Source organism: Triticum dicoccoides, chromosome 5A (genome assembly GCF_002162155.2).
Source record: "Triticum dicoccoides isolate Atlit2015 ecotype Zavitan chromosome 5A, WEW_v2.0, whole genome shotgun sequence".
In the NCBI taxonomy this organism is placed as follows: Eukaryota; Viridiplantae; Streptophyta; class Magnoliopsida; order Poales; family Poaceae; genus Triticum; species Triticum dicoccoides.
This window is the reverse complement of record NC_041388.1, coordinates 680,767,661-680,776,872: the sequence shown is the minus strand read 5'-3', so window position 1 is coordinate 680,776,872 and position 9,212 is coordinate 680,767,661.

Here is a 9,212-nt window from a genome sequence, read left to right as displayed (position 1 = left end):
AAGGGGCGGCAGCGGTGGCGCACGAGGTGGTGCAGCCGTGAGGAGAACCACGGGGCGGCTGTGTTGTGGCCCGATGGGGCGACGCGGCGGCAAACCGTTGCTCAATCAGTGTAGGGGCGCGCTATAATTGGGACAGTCTTCACGGGACCTGCGGAGGCGCGCAATCGACGGGCCGGATCGGTTGCACGGCGTAGATGAGATGGATCACGGGCGGGCGGGTGATCAATCCGATCGCGTGCAAGGTTGGGGTCACCGCTAGGTGGAGGAGGGGTGGTGGCGGAGTCGGAGATGATGCCAATGACGACGGTCGGCGGGAAACGGCGTGCGGATGAGCGGCCAACGCGGCGCCGACACCCGAGCGTTCAACACAACATGGGCGCCTAAGCGGGCAGGCCCGAGTGGTGAACGCAGCGCCATACGAAGACGTTCATACATATGTGGTGAAGGCGGTGGGTGATGAAGAAGTCCCGGTCGGAGCACGACGGCGATGATCGGCGCAGGGCGACGAACGGCAGGTGCGCGGTCGACGACCATGACAGGCCGTCGGGTCGGAGTGGAGGTCGGGTGGTCGCGCCGGTGTCGGAGTAAAGGCGCGGGGTCGACGTCGGCAGGCGACGCAAACCGATTTAGATCGGAAAACCAAAAAGGAAAACACCGATCAATGACCGGCGAGAGAGAAAACACCCGGATCAAAGGATGGGAAAAAAGACGCAGAGAACCCTAGGTACGAGTAGCGCGGCCCCCGGTGGCGATAATGGAGATTGGCTGCCCCAAGGGCGACGCGGTGCGGAAGCGGCGGCGATGACTAGGGTTTGGATCGGTTAGCTTGATACTCCCTCCGTTCCAAAATAGATGACTCAACTTTGTACTAACTTTAGCACAAAGTTGGGTCATCTATTTTGGAACGGAGGGAGTACAAGGGATAAAGAAGAATTGGTGGAATTAAGGTTTATTATTTAAGCCTCGTGCGCATATATATAGAAATACATGATATATTTAAAGTACGAGACAAGGTAGAATCTGATCATACGATATCTTATCAGAAGAACCGGACTATCATTTAATGCGTAGAATAGGAGCGCCCGGAAAACAGTCCAAGCCCTAATCACCACTTGTGTCATGGTCGATGAATATTGCTCCTCCATGTAAACGAAGGCGAGTCTCGTTGATGGGTCCTGGTCACCTTTTGTATCGGTATGGACCAAAACGACAAACGATGTAAGAACGCTAGCTAGCTGCTGCTCTATATTTTGTTCGTCTTTGACATGATTAAATTAGATCAATCGTGTCTAGTCATTAACTGATAGACCAGCCAGAAGGCAAGATCGATTGGTGGAGTATCTTGTGCGTTGTACTACCATCTGAAACTTTCTATAAAAAGCTTGGCAGATCTCCAAAAGTGGTCTAAGTGGTGACACTAGTAGGATCTACACCGTCAGGTCTCTTGCTGCACATACTTGCTGATGTAACATACACAAACAAATCCGCTTAATTTGTGAGTGTAGTTGATGTTACTGCAGCAAAAGTGTGGAATCCGTCCCCTGGTTATCCAACGGCTCTCAGCACTCTAGATTCATGTCGGTGCATTTTGCATTTCTAACCGTACATATGTAACATTCATATAACCTTCAAAGTGTATCATGGACATCATTAAGAACCCACATGAGGCATCACCTTCTCTCATACCCATCCCCTCCCGTGTGTCGAATAATACGAGAAGAGGCACGCCGACAACACCCTAGTGGCAAATCAGGACCGTCGCCAAATCTTTGTCCACCAACCCAGGCACGGTCACCGGGCTCAATGACTGCTTCGACATCCTCTCCATCTCCATCTCCTATCTCCCTTTGCTAGTGCCTACGTCCACCATGGCTCACGGTCTACGTCTCTGTATGCCAAGGCAAGGTCGTGGGTGTCGTTAGTCTCTGACATGGTTGTGGCGTCCGTAACGCCTCCTGCGATATGCAATGTAAAACCAGTATGTGTTTGGGACTTAGGTGAAAAGAGTTTCTGTTTCTCGACTTTTCACTTCCTCTTGTTACTTAGCAATTTTTTTATCGCCGGGTTTATTCCGTTGATTCTCAGATTGTAGTTTTGTTGGCTATGTGCATCCTTGACGCAAAGGACGGAGGGCTTGAACACTTTGTAGTTCTTTCAGCTTGATAATTTCCAAAACCAATAATAAAAGGAAATTACTTTTGAAAAGGAAGTGTCACTTTGCTGATGTCAAAAAGGAAGAGGAAATGTCACTGTTTGCCGAAAGAAGAAATTAATGTCACTATGCTCATAGCGCCAAGTATATGCTAGGACAAAAGCATATGTACAGTGGATGCAACGGCAAACTGGTGGCCACATCTAACCATACAGGTGATCGATTTTCAGTTTCTCGACTTTTCACTTGGGTGACCGGCATATTACCATACAAGTATGTGTTGGGACAATTTTGTGTTATCACCAGGTTTATTCCCTTGGTTCTCAGCTTGTAGTTTTTTTTTTGAGAAGTTCTCAGCTTGTAGTTTTGTTGGCCGTGTGCAGCCTTGATACAGGGAGTGGAGGACTTGAACAATTTGTAGTTCTATCAGCCTGATATTTTCAAAACTAATAATAGAAGGAAATTATTTTCAAAAAGGAAGAAAGAGAAAACGTCAGTGTCCTGGGAATGAGGAAATAATGCCACTCCACATTAATGTCACTATACCGTCCGGTAGCGCCAAATATATGCTAGGACAAAAGCATATATACAGTTGATGCAACGGCAACATTGGCAACACGATCTAGGGGGAAGATCACCAAAATCTATGGCCCGCGGTCGTACGCCGACTGTTGCGGTGCCACGAGATCTGTCCCCCAAGGTTAGCAACTAGACAGACAAAGGCATCCTAGCTAATTTGTACTCTCGCTTAAAGAAATATAAAAATGTTTAGATCACCATAATACTTATACCCCCTTTATAAAAAATGTAAAAGCATTTAGATCATGAAAGTAATGATCTAAACACTCTTATATTTCTTTATGAAGTGAGTATCTATTTACAGAAGTACTAAATACTCAAGTCAAGTCCCAACCAATTATAGCTTGTCCTTCCATGAAAATTCACATATGCAACCACTAGTAGAAAACAGGGCTTTGGTCCAGACCGGGTCAGGCCATTAGTCCCGGTTCAGTCCAGAACCGGGACCAATGCCCCCATTGGTCCCGGTTCGTGAGCCCAGGGGGCCGGCCGGGTCACGTGGGCCATTGGTCCCGGTTCGTGAGCCCAGGAGGCCGGCCGGGCCACATGGGCCATTGGTCCCGGTTCATCTAGACCTTTTGGTCCCGGTTGGTGGGATGAACCGGAACCAATGGGCCTCGCTCCTGGCCCACAACCATTTGTCCCGGTTCGTGCCTCAAACCGGGACTAAAGATTAGACCTTTAGTCCCGGTTTGAGGCACGAACCGGGACTAATGGGGTTGAGACCTTTAGTCCCGGTTCTTGCCACGAACCGGTACTAAAGGTCCCATTTTCAAACTCTACCCCCCTGATCGCCTTTTCAGTTTAAAAAAAATAAAAGAAAATGATGGAAATGTCAAAAAAATAAAAGAAAATAAGTTTCCCATGTGATATGTGGTCTAGTTGTTGGGAAAATTTGCAAATGTGAATTTTGACTTTATTTGCAAAATCTCTCTGAAATTTGTAAAAATGGGCATAACTTTTGCATACTAACTCGGATGAAAAAGTTTTTTATATGAAAAATCATCTACTCGAAAAGTTACATCCGAATTTAACCGGGGAACCCCGTTGAACATTTTCAAAATCCTCAAAAACCTAATAGAAAAAAGTTACGGGGCTTTTAAGATCTAGAGTGAAAAAAATCGAAAAAAAATTCAAACAGTGGGCAAACTGTGGTCAAACAATGGTCAAACTAATTATTCTAGAATATTAGTGTTACTAAATAATTATTTCTGTTATTTCAATTTTGGTCAAATCTGGTCAAACTGTGGTCAAATAATGGTCAAACTAATTATTCAAGAAATATTAGTGTTACTAAATAATTATTGTTTTTTAAAACAATAGTTTCAAAATAAAACTATGAAATGTGTCACTTCATGCCCAAGCAAAATTCCTGAAGGTTAATAGGATTGACATCTTAGTATTGTCAGGAAAACAACAAGTGCAGACTTGGAACGAGGGAGAATAGAACCCGGAAGTTAAGCGTGCTCAGGCTGGGGGAGTGGGAGGATGGGTGACCATTCGGGAAGTTAGATGATTTGGAATGATGAGGGATGATTAGAGGATAAATTGAGAAGTGATGAGGGGTGGTGATTACAAACTAGAGGTTAAAATAATTCAGAAATTTGAAAATTCAAAAAAAATAATTAGTGGCTGGTGCTCCTTGGCCTGTAATGGGGTGTGGGTTACTGGCTGGTGCAGGTTGATTGCATGTCGAAGCAACACGTGCCCCAAACCAAACATGGCGCTTGCTGTGTGGTAGCACCTCACCGGATCGGCTGCAGCTTATAGTGAGTGGCGCTTGGACCCAGCCATGGGTTAGGAGTCGTTGTATATGGCCCCAAGGTTTTTGTGTTTGTGGCACCATATATGCCACTAATTATTAATGACCCATGGAAGTTGGAAATAAATATTTTTTGGCGGTATGTCGGAACGGGTATTTTAAACAAGCTTGTAGTTGGAGGAGCCAGTGCCACATCGCTGCAACACAAAACAAAGAACGTGCACAGTAGCTGGTCACTTATCGTTGTTGGCGTTTTCGTTGTGGTTGTAACTACAGCCTACAGCATCATGGCAGGGGAAAGGAACACGGCACATGCCGATAGCCTCATACCGGTAAGGCGAACTCCATTGCGCGACCCTATTTTGTCCGGCCCCGTTTATTTGGAGTAAAACGAACAAACCAGATGGTCCAGCGCGTGACGGTCCGGACCCATCTGGTCCGTTTTATATCCGGGCCGACCCATTTCGAGAACAACGGACAGCGAACGGACGCTTCGAACGTCCGCGTCGGGGCTGCGTGGCAGGTGGCCACCTACCTCCCACCCGCCAACATAAATGCACACGGACGGGTGGCCCCACCTGTCATCCGCACTGCAAAGGGTCGCCGTCCTTCTTAAATGGGAAGCTGTGGACCGGTTGTCGTCCACAGTTCCCACTCCGGACCCTCTCTGCCCCCTCGAAACCCTACACCCTCTAAACCCTAGCCGCTTCCCGTCGTCGACCTCGGCTAGCCGCAGCCATGGGCCTTTGAAAGCACGACCGCAAGGGGAAGCACGACCGCGAGGCCGGCTCCTCCTCGGGACGCCGCCGCGGCTCCGTCAAGAAGGAGGAGTCCGCATCACCGCCGCGCTCCTCCATTCGAGCCCCCGCGCCTGCCCCCTTCACTATCGCGCCTAGGGCTGCCGGCGAGCGCGACCGGCGGTACCTGGCCGTCGATGTGTGCTGGTGGTACTAGGAGACGAGGACGCCGGTCCCGTGGAGCGGCGTGCACCCCCCCAACAACTGGCACCTCTCCGCGGACCGGGTCCCCGTCTTGCCGGTGCCAGCGAGCGGCCGTGCCAGGCACGATGAGATCGAGCGCCGCCGCCGCCTCCTCCCCGACGACCTATTTCACGACGAGAGGTACGTCCCCGACTCCGTCCTGTGGGACACTTGGCTCCAGGACGAGCACGACGTGCGACGCGCGTCGTACTTCGCCGGCACGGTGTCGGGGTCGCGGCGGCTACGTCGGGAGGTGCGCGGGCGTACGCGGGTGCGCGGCCTGACGCCCACGCCGTCGCCTTCCCCATCGCCACCTCCACCTCCTCGCATGACAGCGGAGGAGGAGGCCCGAATCATGGCGCGTGTCATGGACGACTCCATGGACGCGCACGATGAGCGCCAATGGCCGGGCCTCGAGGAGACAATGACCCTCTCTGCGGCTGACGACGTCGCCATCCCCGAGCCGAAGGAGGAGGTGACGGAGGAGCCGCCGGTGGCCGCCTTCCACCCGGGCCTGGTTGGCCAGGGGTGGACCTGGTCGTGCACGGCGGAGCAGATGGCGGCCGTCTTGGGGGGCAACTGGTTCCTCACACCGCGGCGGTCGCCGGAGCGCGACGCCTCGCCTCGGGAGGAGGTGGTGCAGGCACCGGCCACCTTCCAGCCCGCCGCCCCCGTGCATCGCGGGCCGCCGGCCCATCTCTGGACGCCGCCGGACTACGTCGACCTCTGTAGCGACGACGACGACATTGGCGGCCACTGAAGACGGCGACGGCGACGATCAGGGCATGGACGGGCGCGGCAGCAGCGCGCAGGCGGCTTTTTTTTATTTTGTTTTTATGTTAATTATGAAACTGGGCCGTTTAAGTGCAGCGTGAAACTGAGCAGTTTTGTGGCCGTGACCTTTATATATATTTTAAGTTTTTTAAGTGTGTTTATTTACCTTTTTAGACATTTTATTTATTTTTTTGTTTTTTTAATCACATCCACCCCGGACATGATTTAGGGTGCGGCTGCGTGCTGGACGCATCCATGACCCAACGGACAAACGCGGACATGGACGACCGCATCGCCGTCCCAAAGAAATAAAATTTAGCCAAACCGGACATGCGTTTGAGCCGCGCGGTGGAGTTGGCCTAACTAGTCGACGATGGCTGCGGACTGATTTCACCGTCCGCGGTAGCTGGCTCACGTACGAGGCCTGCGTTCCAGCCAGAGATATGCATATGGCAACGCACACTACTGACTGGTCGGGCTGCATATCGCAGCAACGCATGCATGCAAGTCAGGCCACACCATGCACCAACACCGACTGAGCAGATGGCAGCGCCACATGCATGCTGCATGCACGAGGTCCCGTCCGTACTGCACCAACTTGTGGAGCAGCCTGAACACCGGTGGCTCGTCGACCCCGTCCCATGCTCTCGTGACAGATCAGCAGGCATAGTGATGCCTGCGCGTGCGCGCGGCAGTAGTCAGACATACGTACCACCCTTGAAATGGATCTCAAAACAGCCTTTCGTCCAGCTTTATCTCTACTACTTAATCTACTACTTAAAAAAACGTAAGATTTTTATTTCATCTTCTTCCCACCACCCTTTCATCCAACCTTCCATTATATGATAATCAATCACCTTAATTTACTTATTTTCTCAATCAATTTCACTTTAATTTACTTATCAAACTTCTAATCAAAATATAAGGTAATTCACGATCAGAATTTGATGAATATTTATTTACACAATCGCATTATTATTGGCAAGTAAATCACAAGCTAATGTACTAGAATATTTATACTCTGTTGTAACTCGTTTTAATGAGATCAGATACATTACTACTGAGAATAGGGATAAATGTTAGTGGAAGCGTCTTCGATGGAGCAACGTGACAGCAAGAGAGTGGCCATGGACGGGCAAGGCATTCAGACGGTGGGTGGGTCGGACATAAACATCAAGTGGCAATGGAAATGTCCTAGGGTTAAAAGACAAACCACATGGAGATGGACAACGAGCCTCCTAAGATGGAGTGGATGGCGACAATGGAATGTACAATATTTCACATCTTAACAAGTAAACCTATCAAGGTTCAAATCTCATCATAGACTTGAGAATTGCCAAGGGGGCAAATATTAAATGTTTCCATTAATTGGCTTGTTGTTTTATACGAATTGTCTTAACAAAGTATATGGATTTCTTTGCATATACAAAATGCAGAAAATCTTCACATATTCATATGGTCCTAGCTCATCCTTGTCGATTTACTTGCCATGGACAAAGGTCCTTTGCCTCCTACACTACTTTATGTCTTCGACCAGTTAAGATGCACCACGATATGCACCTCGTTCGGCATGCATGCCCTATGAATCTAGTTGGTCTCGCCTTTCTATCATCGTCTTTTTGGCTCGGCATATCCCGCCGTCACCTAAACGAGGAAGAGGACAAGGCCTTCCGTCTGTTGTCTCCGTGAGCTATCTCTTCCTTTTTCTATTCTCGTACGAGGAAAAGGAGAGAGAGGTTTCTCTACCTTACTTTTCTCCTATTCTCTTCTCTTTTCCTATCAATTTGTTTCGTTGTGTGGTGATTATACTAAGAGGCAGGCACATTTAAGTGGGCCGGATTAAACTCTGAAGGTCTTTATGGTACAATCTATTTATGCTGCCTTTGTCGAAGCACATTTTTAGGGGACATAAGGTGTAGCTTGTTCTTTGAGCGGGGGTAATCAACACCTTTGTGACCATGCTATCGCACATGTGGCATAGATTGAGATGCATCTAAATTTCAACATAATTATTTCTTACGAGAGATCCATAAATCGTGCACTCATTAGTTCTTGTGGGTTCCTTCGTGTGTTTTGGTCTATTTTATGGCAGAGTGTCGATAAGAAGTGATTTCAATCTTCCTACGAACATTTTTCTCATGTCACAACACTCACAAGATAGTGTACTAGCAGAGCTTAGGTAAAATATTTTACCTTGAAATTTAGTCCCTGATTTGATTGACAAGCATGTGATAGGTTGATTAATGCCAAATTTTCTTATAGAAGGAGCCCACCGGGCCCGATTTCATTAAAATGGAAGTACAAACTCATACCAACACAACCAATCGCACTTATTTAATAAAGAGCAAGTTACTTATGTATTCTATTGAGAGAGGCTACGAGAGACCTCACGCCCCTACCACGAGGCAGTGATGGTGGGGGCTGGCTTTATTCGCTGTACGTCGGAGTGCAAAGCTCACGTTACCCTACCCTTCCCTTGTCCGCCATAAGGGTGGATACCTGGATTACGGTGCGGATGCGAGATCCCACTATTCCATTAGTACTATTGAGCATAAGTAATATTCCTGGCCTCCCTCCTCTCGGCCAATAGATGTGTTATTCCCGTGCAGGAACACCGGCGTGCATCTCAGTGGCGGCTCCAGGAATTTACAATCGGGTATTCATGTGTATTCATTTTGCCAAAATCATTGCTGTTTTTTGAAAATTGTCATTGTTTTGCCAAAATCAACATTGTTTTGTAAAAATCATGGGTATTCACATGAGGACCCAAGAATACCCCTAGCGCCGCCCCTGGTGCATCTACCGTAGTGTCTATATGAGAGAGCTCAGGCGAGCTAGGAGCACCGACATGTCAATGGATTGTTGTGGCAGTCATTGGTACACCTGTGGCGAGGGAGTTCTGTCTCGGCCATCCCGATCCGATAAGCCTCGAGTGGCTCCCACCTATGAGCCGAGCTCGGAGCAA